The sequence below is a fragment of the Pelodiscus sinensis genome, chromosome Z (genome assembly GCF_052426305.1).
Source record: "Pelodiscus sinensis isolate ZL-2025 chromosome Z, ASM5242630v1, whole genome shotgun sequence".
In the NCBI taxonomy this organism is placed as follows: domain Eukaryota; kingdom Metazoa; phylum Chordata; order Testudines; family Trionychidae; genus Pelodiscus; species Pelodiscus sinensis.
Window position 1 is genome coordinate 27698774 of NC_143085.1, and position 15402 is coordinate 27714175.

The 15402-nt window shown below is 45.2% G+C and overlaps 1 protein-coding gene across 25 annotated transcripts in view; it reads left to right on the forward strand.

Annotated features, from left to right (window-relative positions):
• Positions 1–2853: 2853 nt before the first annotated feature.
• The window catches only part of NCOR2 (nuclear receptor corepressor 2), a 511248-nt gene continuing 498699 nt past the window's right edge, over positions 2854–15402 (forward strand). For 7 of the 25 annotated variants that reach the window (XM_075898480.2, XM_075898494.2, XM_075898495.2 and 4 more), the window contains exon 1: positions 2856–3607. The gene's annotated coding sequence lies outside the window, so the exon portion shown is untranslated. Of the gene's footprint in view, positions 3608–15402 lie in introns of all 25 variants that reach the window. The other 18 variants (XM_075898481.2, XM_075898483.2, XM_075898482.2 and 15 more) reach the window with 6 other exon arrangements.

Here is a 15402-nt window from a genome sequence, read left to right on the forward strand (position 1 = left end):
CTTCCAAACTCCTGTCAGCCCCTACGTGTCTTGCCAGAGAAAAGAGCTGTTTGAAATATTTCAGCAAAGGAGTGTGAGTTTATTAAAGATGGAATGCCAAAGAATGCACACAAGTCTGTTTCAGATGTCCAATAGTCTGTTAAAGATTAGTTCCATCCTGTTGTCTTTCCTCTGGTAAACTCCAATGTGAAGACTTAGGCCCAGATCTTGCCATGAGCTTGCCACAGATTGCACCATGTGGAGAACATTGCAGAGACAGGGTTGCAAAAATGGCAGGTACGTGTACGTTCTAAAAAATAGATGACCACATGCTGCTTTCTATCCACACAGTAGTTTAGTTTGATTGTTTGTTAAGCGCCAACTGGACTTAGTAGTAGTTAATATTGCAGGAAAACACAGGCCTGGGTTAAACAGGCAGCATGCTAGACCACTTGCTGTAAGGAAATTACTAGTCATGGTGTGCAACCCACCCTCCTTTCTGCTTGGTCACATAAGACATGAGGCTAGTACAGCCCCAAGATAGAGGGCCCTGGCTGTTTAACTAACGCTATGGAGACTCATGCTTTTAGCCCTAGAGATCTGAGGGTGTTGGTCAAAATGGCAGCCATCATATTGGCACAAAGGAAGATGGGTCATGCCTAACTGTGTTGGCCTGTGGCAGAGGAACACAGGCAAGCCCTGCTTCTGCTAAGAACTCCTTGTGGATTACAGGATTCGGGCTAAAGTTACAGAAGAGGGGAGTGAGGAGAGCACCAGAAAAAAAAATGATGGTAGAAAAATTGAAAGATGGTGGTAGGGCAGAGGGGCAGGGTTATTTCCAGTCGAAGGGGATGAGCTCAAGAAATGATTCAGAAGTTACTTTTTCCCCCCTCACTTTGGGATGTTCAGAATTTTAAATGTTAAATGGTCTGGATTTTCCAAAATGTCCAGTTTGTTGCACAAACCAATCAAACGCAGAAATTTTGATTCAAGACAGAGGTGCCCCACCCTGACCTTTCTGAGTGACATGAAGTAAGTCACTTTGCCACTTTGTGCTTCAGATATTGATTTGCTTTGTAAAGTGCTTTGAGATCTACTAATGGAAAGTGCTTTAAAGAGCTAGGCATTATTATTATTTTACTTACTTACTTACTTACTTACTTATTTATTTATCATAATCGTCATCATCTACCCCTGAGACCAATGGAAGATGAGTGCATGCATTCCAGGGCTCATTACATTCTGTACAATGGTACAGAGACTCTGCATTTCCCATTGACTACAGATAGGGTCATGGATGCTCAACACTTGTGAAAATCAGGTTTTAAGATTTCTTTTCCCCATAACTCATAACTTCATGACGATGATGTCAGAATGTTTCCTGGGGTAGGGATGCTAATGGTTAACCAGTTAACCTTGGGGCTGGAGCAGCCTCCCCACCCACTGAGGGGCAGGAAGCTACTCCAGCCTCAAGGAGCCTGCCACAGGCAGGAGGTGCTCCAGCTTGGCCAGAGCAGCCTTCAGCCATCCTGTTTAATCAATGAACTGGTTACACTTAACCTTTAACCAATTTATTAACCAGGAATTTGCATCCCTAAGTAAGCAAGTTTATGCCTTGACCTGTCTGCACAATTATTTAAACAGACTTTCTTTTTTGCCCTGCAAATTCTGCAGTGATTTTCAGTTCTCCCTGCAGATGTGCTGAACTCTTGTAAAACAATCTGACACCAGCTGACAAGGGTGTGTTTAGAAACTATAAAGCAATGTAAACAGTCCAAGGGTTAAGGCCTCTTTAGCATTTTCTCCCTCACTCACTGTGCTCCCCAGCATAAGCATCTTTAAACAGAAAGGTTTTGTGCCTGCTAAAAGGAAATGACTAAATGGGAAAAACTGGCAAACTAAATAAACCCTAATCAGACTGAACTTTTTGAAATGTTCCTCTAACATCTTATGTGTGAACTGTTAGTTTCTTAAAACACAGAGAAAGTTTTACTTGGACTTGTAGGAATGGATCTTTCATGCTAATTGGAAGCCTCAATTCTCACTGAGATAAATGGGGTTTTCTTTGCTGAGGACGCTTGCAGAATCACAGACTGTCTGGAATTTTATTAAACTGTGGGCCTGATTCTGTCAATACATGTGATTTGGATCCCAATCCTGCAGACTGTTGGAGAAGACGCATACACAGTCTTAATGTGCTTGCTACTAATTCTGTTGTGTGTAAAGCAGTGTTGTTAACCACAAGCATTCAAAAATTGCCTCCAAAAAATCATGACTGACTTTCACTGACCTTTGTCAAAGACTGAGTGCTAGTTATTAGTAATTAATATTTTTATTTTACTAATAAAAGGATTTTTTTAATGGTTTTCTAGTTTCCCAGCTTTTAGTGTGCACTCAACATTTTCAGAGTTTTTCTCTGTAACTGAGGACTTAGAAACTTAACTTTTTTTAAAAAAAGTTGAGAATCTCGTGAACTCAGTTGACCCCAGGATCTGGGTCTTTAAGAAAATCACCAAATATTATAACATGTGCAATAAAAGTAGGTTCCACATGGGAGTACAGTTAACCACATGCTAGTCAGAGCTCTGACTTTGTATGTGACCCTTTGTAATTAATCGGTGCTGGTGCCACATTTTTGGAAATATCACTTGCTATTGCAGTTTTAGGTTTTGATCACTGATGGATGTAAGAGCCTTTTTTCACGGGGAGCAACTCTGAAGGGCAGTAGGCTGGGTGCCAGAGTAAAGAGTAAAAACCCGGGATCCGGGAAGGAAGTTCTCATAATAGCCTCCAGATTTTTTTTCGCTTTCTTAACAGAATTAGCTCCCAGGTTTACCACTTGCACACTTGTAAACAGCCCGCGAAATACTGCAGGGCAGCAGGCAATATCTGTCTGCAATGCCTAGAGTCGCCTCCCGCTCTGACAAAACGAATGGGGTGGCAGAAAAAAAACCCTACTGATAAAATAAAAGGAAGCCGGGCAGCACGCTGCAGAAAGAGAAAGTGGCCGTGCTAAGGCTGCGTGCAACTGGATCCAGTGCGCGCTTGCTGCTTTGCAGCGCCGTGCAGTGAAGAGGAGAGGAGAGTCGAGACTCTGGCCTCGGCCCCTTTAAGAAGCCCGGGGACTCGACTGTTTGCAAGCCAAGCTGTTTGTTTGGTGCAAGTCTGGCTGCTGGGAAGCTTTGAGGCTCAGGGCTGCAATCTCGCTGCCCCGGTTCCCTCCCCAACCCGGATCGCAGGGGAGGAGCAGGCAGCCTGGGAGAGCCGCCGCCGCCGCCAGGGACGGATCACCAAACTTGTTCCTTTGCAAAGGCTCCGGAGAAGAGAGCAGCAGCCGCCTCAGACAGACATCTTAGAAAGCGGGAGAGGAGAGGTTTCCGGGGAAAACAGACCCCTTGGCTCTGGATTTATAAACACAGCAGCAGATGGAAGGGGAGAGAAACAGAGCAGCACGCTCCTCCTCCAGCAATTGATCCAGGGGATCTTTGGATTGTTTTTCTCTCCCTCGCCAAACACACTTGATCATTTCCTTCCCAGCCTCCCCCCTTCTTACTTTACGGATCCTCGTTATACACGGAGAGAAGAAGGAGGAAGATTTGGAAGAAGCAGCGATGGGCAAAGGCACGAGGTAAAGGGGGATTGCGGGTTGCAGACTTACTTTCTCCAAAACAAGCAGTGTGTGAGCGGGGATAAGTGTTGGGGCCGGAGATGACTCTTGGATGGGATCTGATTAAAGGGCAGTGGGGGCTGGCTTTGCGTGCCAGAATGAACCGAATTGAAGTCCCTTTAAATCCGTTCATCCCTTTAAAAACAACCACCAAACAGCTCCTCCCCAATAAAATTGGGATGCAAAGCGATCAGGGTAATTCAGACTTTTCCTTCTCCCTTCTGGCCCATGTGCCCCAGCTCTGGAATTGTATTGTGACCGCTTTTTCTAACCCTGCTGTGTGCACGTACCCGGGTGGCAGACCTGCCCCGCCTCTCCATCTAGTCTAGGCTGGCATTCCCTTCAGCTACATCTCTGGGTGTGACTGTCTGTGCAGCTGCTGGCTAACTCCTGTTTTAGATGGAGGAAGGGGGGAAGTACCTCTCTCTAGGAGAGGGAACTAAGGTCGATTTCATTGATCTTCCTCTTCGCTCCAAATGCTCCATTATGAAAGGATGGGGGGAGAGGAAAGAATAGAGGAGTTTGTAATAGTTCTTGCACCTTGGCACTGGGCATTAACTGGGGAAAGGGGATTGGCATCTGCACATACAGGCTATGTCTAGACTGCAAGCCTCTTTCGAAAGAGGCTTTTTCGAAAGTTACTTTCAAAAAAGCCTCTTTCGAAAAAGAGCATCTAGACTGCAAGCGGAACTTTCGAAAAAGCAAGCTGCTTTTTTGAAAGAGAGCACCCAGGCAGTCTGGATGCTCTCTTTCGAAAACGCCCTGTTTGCAGTCAAGAACGCCTTTTTTCGAAAGAGCACTTTCAAAAAAAAGGCGTTCTTCCTCGTGAAATTAGGTTTACCGTCATCGAAAGAAAAGCCGCGTTCTTTCGATTTAATTTCGAAAGAACGTGGCTGCAGTCTAGACGCAGGTGAAGTTTTTTCGAAAAAAGGCTACTTTTTTCGAAATAACCCCTGAGACTGGACACAGCCACAGAGAAACTTGTTCATCCAGTGACCTGAGCAGCATGACCTGGGAGGGCCTTTGCTCTCCCTTCCACACCCCCGCTGAAATATAGTTGAGCAGAGCTACAGAGCAGGGTGGAGAAGGAGTTGGAAAAAGAGGAGAAACCACACACAACTATTAATAGTCTCAGAATCCAGAGCAAGGCATTGTGGATTGCGGGAGCCAACAAACGGAGGGACACTTATTCTGTTGCTCTGTTCTGTAAGGCAGGTGTGTATTCCTATTTGTGTAACTGAGCAGCCCTGTCACATCAAAAATTACAGTTGAAACCTGCTTTGAACTAGGACATTTTTCAAGGGACAGAGAAGCTTTCCTTTCATTTAAACTGCATTGGATGGTACTTTGGAAAATTGCATTGGTAAATTGTTTCTTCTTCTATTATCTTGTGATCTTCTGTGCCTTCAACCAACAAGTGCTTGTCCCCTCCCTTTTCCATCCGTATTTCTTTCATCCAAATGGCTGTCTGTGACATTCTTGCTGGGAACTTGCAATTCATGGACCCTAGGGAGTGATTTTTTAAAAGTCTATTAAAGATACTGAAGTGATTTTGAAACTGGAAGTGGAGAACAGGGAAATGCAGTTCAGTTGGCAGCATATCTTGTGATGCAAGAAGCATCGTTTCGTTGTGCATGTAAATAACACACACACACACTCTCTCTCTCTCTCTCTCTCTCTCTCTCTTTTCTTATTTCTGTGGTTTAGTGTGGCTTTTATTTGTTGCTGCCGTGTCCTACATGAGGTCCCAGAGAAACTAATCCCAGTCAAAGACACTGCATTGCATAGAGCTATGTAGTAATCTAGACCAAATAAAGTTTCTCGCTGATGCCTAAAAATGTGTGTGTTAGAGAAAACAGTGCAGTTAAGGCCACAGGCTAAAGGAGCTTCTCTCATGCATATAGAAATAAGAAGTGTTGAGTTCATGTATCTGCAAATGTTAAGTTCAGTGGCTGATATGTGAATATTTATTATGGCTAAACAGAGCTGGTCTGATGATGCTATGGGGAACAAGTGCACATTCCACTTTTGAACTGTAATCTCTGGAGGGGTAAAATGAAAATTGACAAAGCAATTTCCTGTTCTTTCTCCTGACCCAGCTCTTCTTGTTCCCGGACAATGTACAAAGAGCAGACTCTCTGGGGAAGCCAACTGCTTCGCTTATATTGGCTTAGGCCAGATTCACTTGAGCAGCAGAAGCTGCATGACTGTTTATCCCTCCAATGGCTTCTTGTGTCTAGGGTTAGGGGGTCACATTTTGACCTGAGATATGTCTAGAGTGCAGGCTTCTTTCGGAAGAGATCTTCCAAAAAAACTTCTTCTGAAAGAGTGTCCACACTGCCAAAACACATCGAAAAAGCGATCTGCTTTTTCGAAAGATAGTGTCCATGTCGCATTTAAGCTGTGATTACTATGGATGGAGTGGCCACCAGGGCACCTGTTCGTTTTCTTCTTCCCTCTTCTTCTGAAAGAACTCCCTCATCCCCGTCCACACACCCTATTTTTCTGAAAGAGCTCTTTTGGAAAAAGGCTTCTTTCTTGTAGAAAGAGGATTGCCAATGTCAGAAAAACCCCTCTGTTCTTTTGATTTTTCTTTTGAAAGAACGTAATTGAAGTATGGACCTTGCTGAAGTTTTTGTCGGAAAAATGGATGTTTTTCTGAAAAAACTCTGTACTGTAGATATACCCCCAGTGAAGCCATCCTGTTTCCATTACAGTAAGCTCTGTATGTGAGTTGAAGGTTCTTGGTTTGCTCATTGACAATTCTGTTTGTAATCAAGGTGTGATCTGTCCTTCTAACTTTGTGTCTTGGGTTCAGCTAAAGAATTTTTTTGTATGGAAGAAACATGCTTATGCTTAGGTGAGTGATATCTCTGATTTTTATCTACCTCAACTTCATTTGCTGTGAATATGCATTTATGATTTGAATGCTTGTATGATCTCTCCTTCAGTTGTACTAGTCAGGAAGACACCTGGTTTAGCTGATCTTTAAGGTTTAGCTATCTGCTCTTGATAATCAATAGCTATAAATATGTATAGATGCTAATGTGACTTCTAGGCATTGCATACATATGTGGATGAGGTTCCCATTTACTTCTAGGTTAGGATTTGTGAGGGTCTGAATACTATATCCTTGTTAGCTTGCAATGTGCTCTGAAGATTAAGGGCATAATATTAATGCAAGTTCATAAGCCGGGGAATGAAAGTCAGGACTCATCAGGTAGCTCAGTGTCCAGGATTTCACTCCCTTTTCAGGTTTGATTGCTGACTTCTTTAAGGAAGTTTGGCTAAGTCAATAAACCTCTAACTACCTCTGCTTCCCTAGCTGCATAATGAACTGCATGCCTATCTGCAGGGGATTGCTGTAAGCATTAATGTTTGCAAAGAGTTTTGAGATCACTGAAATACTATAGAAGAGTAACACAACGTATGATGAGTAGTCCCTGTGGCACCTCAGAAACTAAAATATATATATATAGTATTATGAGCTTTTGTGCAAAATCCAATATTATGTGGGGAATCCATGTGTATTTATTGCCAGTGATTTTTGCAAAATTAACCTGTATTAGTGAAAGCACATAAAAGCTGTGAACTATTGCAGAGGTGAATGTGTGTGTATGTGGATGGAGGGCAAATGGGTGGTGTTGCCCACAGTGATTGAGAAAGGAAGTAGCTGGGAAGAAATGGGGATGGGGGAATTAAGCACTTTGTTTCAGCTGGTTGCGCTGAGAACTAGATATTCACACGTTGGTGTTAGAGAGATAGGCAGAATGTTTTGTTGTGCTTTAGATAGACGCCTGGTCTGGAGTAGAGAGGTAGATAAGTGAATTGACAGCATAGCTGGATTTGTGGCTGAAGTTTTCCAGAGTTAAAGTGGAGTGGTAGAAGATCAAGAGAGGACCAAGGATAAGAGCCCTGTTAAATCCCCAAGGAAAGCTGGATGGAGCTGAAGAAGATCCTCCAAAGGACAAGCTGAATGGGATTAGAGTTGAAAAGAGCTCTCATGACTGCTTCTGTCATCACCTACCTAAACATATTAGTGTTCCTGTTTTGGGGAAAATGGTGACATAAGAATACAAAGACATTGAGAGGGTGATGGTTTATTGCAGAAGAAGTCTGTGCTCCCCAGAGAAACTACTGCGCCATGTGATAGGAGCTCCTGTATGGGTCCAGATAGACCGTGCTTCCTGGGAATGGCTCTTTAGATGCAGGAATCCTGAGGGGCCACTTGCCAGGTGGTTGGAAAAACTGCCATGCTGTGATTTCATTGTCACACAACAGTTCTGGACACACTTTTGGTAAAGCTGGTGTCTTTCTTCAGAGGCTAATGGCACACGCTGCCTCAGGTGGGAGAGCAAGGAATTGCTGGCTGAAAGAATAGTGTTCTTAGGCAGAGATGGCTGTTTTGGATGAATTTTCAGACATGCAAGAAGTCCTGGTTCACTCCCTGGAGTGTGGGATGTGGGGTTTTAGAAATGGATTCCAGAGCAACTAAAAGCTTCTCAAAGAGAGGATCTTGATTTAGGATCCTGTGGGATGAGGAAATCATTTAGCAAATGCAGCCACTTTGGAATGTAGCATCCCCTCAGAATACCACAGTAAAAGCTTTCTGGTCACAGTGGGGAATCTCCCAGTTGACAGATGAGAGATTGCATGAAAGATGGGAGAAGCCAGCTGGTTGTACCAGATAACCTCAGAACCTCCTTTTTCAGTGTATGTCTGAAATGTAAATCTGCTGGATATTTTGAGGCTACCAAAACCTTAGCAAGCTAAGAAAAAAGTTATATCAAGTGGAATGTGCATAAGATGTAGAAAATTGGCACAGAAAATGTGATACTTGTGGTACAAAGAAGAAGCATCCTACCATAAATGCAACAGTATCTCATGGATGCACCAGAGGAATTAATCGCCTTTAATATACTTGATCTTCTACCTGGGATGGACTGTTCATCAATATTTTTGTTAGCTATAAACTGTTATTGCATTTTATACCATACGTGACTTTGCTTTGTTTCAGACCATGTATGTAAATAATTTCTTATGTAAAATTGCATCACTTGTTTTAATTACCCAGAGCTAGTTATAAAATGTCTGTGATCACAGAACATGACTGTACTGAACAAGTGTTTTGCTTTCAATTAATTTACTGGATGAGCAACTTGATTAAAGATAATAATACTTAGCATTTGTGTTTCACTTTGCATGTTCAAAATATATATTACAAGCTAATAAATCTTCAAATCCCTTGAGAAGGAAGAAAGAAGAAAATATTATTCTTTTACAGTTGGGGTGGAGTGATAAACAGATGTTCAAAAGTAGCTTAGTGATTTTTATGTGACTGTCCAATTTGAAACTCAGATCCCTTTAAGTTCTCAGGTTATGTCTACACAGCACTGTAACTCGAAATAAGATATGCAATTTGAGCTACGCAAATTGTGTACAGGCAGTCCCTGGGTTACGTACAAGATAGGGACTGTAGGTTTGTTCTTAAGTTGAATCTGTATGTAAGTCGGAACTGGTGTCAGCCGCTGCTGAAACTGATCAGTTTCAACAGCGGCTGAATCTGGACGCCAGTTCTGACTTACATACGGATTCAACTTAAGAAACCCAGGCGTCCCCAAGTCAGCTGCTGCTGAAACTGATCAGCGGCTGATTCCAGGAAGCCCGGGGCAGAGCAACTCTGCCTCAGGCTTCCTGTAGTCAGCCCCTGGTCAGTTTCAGCAGAAGCTGACTTGGGGACGCCTGGGGCAGAGCAGCTGGGGTGCTGCTGGGTTGCTCCAGTAGCGCCGTTCCTCGGCGCTACTGGAGCAGCCCAGCAGCACCCCAGCTGCTCTGCCCCAGGCGTCCTGATTCAGCCACTGCTGAAACTGACCAGCAGCAGCTGAATGAGGACGCCTGGGGCAGAGCAGCTGGGGTGCTGCCGGGTTGGTACAGTAGCGCCGAGGAGCGGCGCTGCGGGACCAACCCGGCAGTGCCCCAGCTGCTCTACCCAGGCGTAGGCAAGAAAAGCCTGGTCTGCTGGGAGGGACGGGGGGGCACTAGTTGCACCCCCCCCCCAGCAGACCAGGGAGACGCGGGTGGCGGGACCTCCCGCGTCCTCCACGGCTTTGCTCCGTCTCCCTGGTCTGCTGACCAGGGAGACGGGGAGCAAAGCCGTGGAGCACGCCCGCAGCGGTACAGCCCGGGCGCGCCTGGGCTGTCCTGCTGCGGGCGTGCTCCAAGGCTTTGCTCCCCATCTCTCTGGTCTGCAGGGAGACCAGGAGCAAAGCCGTGGAGCATGCCCGTAGCGGGACAGCCCGGGCGCGCCTGGGCTGTCCCGCTGCGGGCGTGCTCCAAGGCTTTGCTTCCAGTCTCCCTGCAGACCAGAGAGACGGGGAGCAGCTTTTCTCGCCCTGGGAGACGGGGGTGGCGGGACTGCAGCGCATCTGGGCGTCCCGCTGCTCCAGTCCTCCGGGGCGAGAAAGCCCCGTTCGTAACTGCGGATCCGACATAGGTCGGATCTGCGTAACTCGGGGACTGCCTGTATCTTATTTTGATACTATTTCGAAATAGCTTATTTCATTATTTGGTGCTGTCTACACTAAGGATGTTAAATTGTGGTTAATTAGCTAGTCAAGTAGTCAATGGAATTTGCATCAACTACTCAACTAGTGGATAGGCACTTGCGCATTCCTCCTTTGAAATGTACAAAATCCTCTGCTGGGGCTCTTGTACATTTCAAAGGAGGAATGTGAAAGGGGGCCAGTGGGAAGTCCCACTGACTGCATAGGGGGTGTCAGCCTTGAAATGTACAAGAGTCCCCAGTGGGGGCTCTTGTGCATTTCAAAGCCACAGCGCCCTTATGAAGCCCAGGGTTAGCGGGGGGATGCCCCTGCTGATGCTGGGTTCTGCGCCTCATTTCCCCAGAAACTTGCCAGCTGGAAACTCCCCAGCTGATCCCAGGTTCCGCTGAAATGCTGCGTGGAGCCCCAGATCAACTGGGGAGTCCCCAGCTGACCCTGGACTTCACAGCGCTGCCCCTTTGAAATGCAGAGGTGATGTTTCAAAGGGGTAGACGCACAGCTGCTCCCAGGCTCAGCTGTGCGGCGCTGCCCCTTTGAAATGCCAAGGCACTGCCACTTTGAAGTACCTCTTTTCCCCCCCCCTTTTTCTGGCTCTATCAGATAGACACAGCAAGGTAGGGCGGGAGGATCGACTAGTTGATTAGTCCTTAACTTCTTTAATCTACACAGTGCCAAATTTTGACATAAAGCGCTATTCTGAAGTGTTCATCACTCCTCCTAGAATGAAGTTTATAGGGACATTGGAATAATGACCCTGAAATAACAGCTTTGCTGTGTAGATGCGGGATAGCTATTTTGGGATACTCCAGTATCCCGAAATAGTGTTGCAGAGTAGACGTACCCTCAGAGGGTTAATACTTAGCATTTGATCCTGTTCTTGCCAAAGCAAATAGACTTGTTCTGTCCAAATCACTAGACACTGCTAGAAATTTAGGCCTGTGAGGTTAATTGAAGTCCAAGGCTTCAGATTTGGTCAACTGAAGATCTAGTGAATGTTAGAGAAGAAACAGGCAACTCAGGAGTGGATGGGGGAACAGACTGCTTTATTGCCCATGCATGTTTATCTCAGACATCCAACACAACCTTCCAAGTGGCAAAAATTTGGCACTAGTTACACTCTTTTATCTATTTTACTATGTTAATTCACATATATATCACTATTTCCCCATAAACCTTATTTAGTAATGTTAATTCTCATACAATAAATATTAATAAGCAGGTGATGAATACAATTATACCTGCCCCCTGTTTGTTGTTTACTGGTTTTTAGTTAAATTAGCATTACATACAATCTTAATCAGCAGCTTATAGGGAGGGGGAAAGAACTCTGACCCTGAAGTGTTTTTACAGATCAAGCACGAAGACAAAAGAAGACACTGTTCAGTGCAACCATCTTTTGAGGCTGCCAGGACAAAGGGGAAAAACATGTTTAAAGGGAAATGCTTGTTGTGGCTGACCCGTTACCACTATCCCAGATCTCTATTAATTTTCACATATCTCAACAATGAGGTTGAGACTGTCTTAATAGTAGGTGTCTTTTTCCCATGTAGTGTTCTAAGGGTCATCTAATCCAAAACTTGGGTGAAGTCATAATTTTCTTCCGGGATTTGTATGTGACCATCAAAGTCTTCAAGGTGGCTGCATACTACAGGAGTTCAGCACAGAGATGCAATATGTCGTGTGCTTAAATAGATGAAATATTGCTTTTCTCATTAGTGCATATGTGTGAATTGTAACTTGCATTTGTCTTAGCTGTGAGACTTGAGTGGGGAAGAGGGTCTAGTGTTCAAACACTCCACTAGCCTTAAGCAAGCTGGAAATATTGCACAGAAACATCCCAGATTCCTTAGTGATTTGAGGCTGAAATTTCCTAAGCTGCCTAGGGAAGTCTGGCACTCAGGTTACAAAGATCCTGGATGCACCAGTTAGGGGTTGCTTGGATAACTTTGATGACTCTTCAGTGTGTGTTCAAATAGGTAGTGCACTCCCAGGATGATTATTCACTATGGAAACCCATGTACGTACCCAAGATGTGTCTGACCTGTAAATGACAAGGTCTCTCTCTTGTCAACCCTACAGTTTAAATCAGACAGTGTGATTCACAGGACAACACTGCACATGGGCTGGTGAGGGAGGGGAATGTAGAGCTGATGCCTCCTGAAAGATGGGGCTCATGCAGGAGGAAAAGACAGGGGCTTGTCAAACAGCATGAGTGTATTCCAGTAGAGGACTTTGTGATATAGCACATGAGTCTGGTAGGAGGTAGAAGGAAACAAAACCAAACAGGAGGAAATAAGAAGGGAGTGGAGAGGGAGAATCTAAACTAGACCTGCTTGAGTGGTGGCATGAACCTGTGGATAGGAAGTCAGAAAACTTGGAGTCCAGCTCTGTCCAGAACTTGGGCAAGTAAGTTCACCTCTCTCTGTGCTTTTGTTTCCCTGTCCACCCTTTGTCTCAGCCATCTAGGACTTAGATTATAAGCCCTTTGGGACAGGCATTTTCTCGAACTGGGTGTGTACAGCACACAATGAGGCCTGATCTCAGTGGAGGGCTATGGACCACTATGAATGTTTAAGAGAGGGCAGTGAAGGTGTTTGAAGAAGTGAGGTGATATAATAGGAGTAGCTGGAGAGAGAAGGCATTAGAAGGTTGGCGTAGGAAGGAGTCCTGCTCCTAGAATGCACTATCATTTGGCTTTCCCTGGGTGCAGGATTGAGTTCTCCTGGCTATACTATAGTGGGGGACACACTTTGGTATGGGAAGGTCAGAAAACAGACAACCACAAGTTGAGAGAAGCCCAAGGAGTGAGCTGGACTCAGCATAAAGATGGAAAAAAAGGACTATCTCTAGCTGGGATACCAAGGAAGGGCCAGAGCTTATGGTATGTCTCCATGACAACCACACAACTACAACTTTGCTGTTGTGCCTCTAATGCATGTGTCAGTGGAAGGGGATTTTTCTGCCCATGTATGAAATTCACCTTTCTGAGAGGCAGTAACTAGGTTGACAGAAGAATCCCTCAAGGTACAAAATTGTTTTGAGCAATGCAGGTAGGTTGGCCTCAGTTGTAAGTTTAGACCAAGCCTGAGGGAGAACTGGGTTGTGAGGTCAAGAGGGAGAACACATGTGCATCACATTAATTTCCAAGGAGATGTGCTTTCAGGGTGACCCTGACAATGATGATAACACTTCTGTGAAGCGCTGTATATTTTCAGAATGCTGTACAAACATTTGCTAATGTAAAGGATCATGGTGCTGGCTCATTACAGGGAAGGGTAACTCCAAAATCACTTTATGATCCATGAAACTGAAGATTATTTTAAAAAGTAATCTTAAATAAAAACATTGATGTTTTCAGGAATAGCTGAATGCTTTATTTGTTTAATACCTTCCATTCCTCCCTCCCCCTTTTTAGCCTATGTTTTTTGGCTTGGGAACTAATTATAGGCAGTATCAACTTACACTTGGATTTGAACCTACATTGCTCTTTGGTCAGCCAAAGGATTTTCTCTTATTCTTGATGCTATAATGTTTGATTTAGAAGGGATGGCAGCAGGGTTTTTTTATTTTTGTGTGCGCGCTTGCTGATAAGTGTAGGGAAACTCTTCAAAGTTGTGGGACATCTTTACAAGAAAGCTGCAATACCATGCAGGGGTGTTTTCCATGAGACATTTCATGCAGGCTGTATCCTGAGACACTTCATGGTCCAAAAACGTAGACAGCAGCAGAGGTGCATGAATTGTTGTTATAGTAGACATGATATGACAGTCTTAAAACATTCAGTCATAAGGCCAGTGTCTGAGGGAGAAGAGATGGAAAGATTGTGGGAGCTCTGGAGGAGGAGGGTTCTGGGAGGCAGAGAGGTGGTATTGCTGGATTCACTGAGGAAGAAATCAGAGGGAGGCAAGGTGATTGCAGCAGTTTAGTGTAGATCATTGGAGCAAGGCATTTCTGAGATAAATGGGTAGCCAGTGTTTGTGTGGCATGGCTGGGCATGATGGAGCTATACTACTTGTGAGTAGAAGGCAAGTGGCAGCAGAGAGAGGAAACTACTGGAGGAGGTGAAGGCAGGGATAAGGATTTTGGCAGTGATGGGAGTTGGATGGTGCAGTGAGTGATCCTGAAGAGGTGCAAAGGCAAAATTAGAGCAGCAGGAGGAGGAGAGCTTGGGTCACATGCGAGGAGGTCAGGTTTGTGGGCAGTGCAGAAGAATATGCTGAGTCATGGAGGATGATGGAGTTCTTTGAGGCCTAAATAAAGCCCAGGCCCTGAAGGCAGAAGTGTACAGATGTGGAGCTAAAGCTGTGAGTTGACTTAATGGAGACTCAATGGAGGCAAAGTCATTGATTAAACACACACAGAAGTGAGTCTGTGCTTAGAGTAGAAAATAGCCAGGCAAGGGAAGATTTGTGTGGAGGGGCAGTAATGACACCTGTGTAACTCATCTAAGGATGGGTCTGAAAGGTAGAACCATTGAGTGAATCAGAGTGACTTGATATCCAGGATTGGTGCTGTGGTGGCTAGAGACTGGAGTCACATTCTCTGCTGTGCATTTGGGAGGTGAGAGGGAATGCACAGGCCCAGCAAAGGCTCCACTGAAGATGGACTGCTTGTTCCTACTCCTGTTGGACTTGCTCAGTAGTGCAGGATCAAAGCAGGAGAGTCCCTTGGGCAGAGGGTGTGGGGATGTGGTTGAGGATGGAGGACTCACACTTAGTAGGGAAGGACGTGCTCAAGAGTGTTTACTTTGAGAGGAGTGGGGAGGAGGACACTGGAGATGCACAGTCAGGGGAAGGAGGGGAACCTTTGTTCCCTGTGAGCTGAGCTCTTGGGTGGTCACTAAGGAAAAGATTCATGTGCTGCCCAGCTGGAATTGGCAGAGCCCCCTCAGCCAACACCGTGTGTTTCTAATGGTGTTGCACATCTGCCAGTGCCTCAATGCAGATAACAACATTTATTCTATACATGGGTGGAAAGAATTAGAGGGATCATTGCTTGGCACTGACTGGGCCAATCAGAGTTAGCCAGAGTGACTGGATTCTTCTGGAAAAAGACTTCCCAGGAGGAGTAGGATGGCTTCCTTGGGTGTGAAGCACTCTGAGGGGGGCGAGTGCTGGTTACTGAGGAGGCAGAGGATTTTGCTAATATTCTCTCTCTCTCTGTGTGTGTGTGTGCGTGCATGTGCGCGCGCGC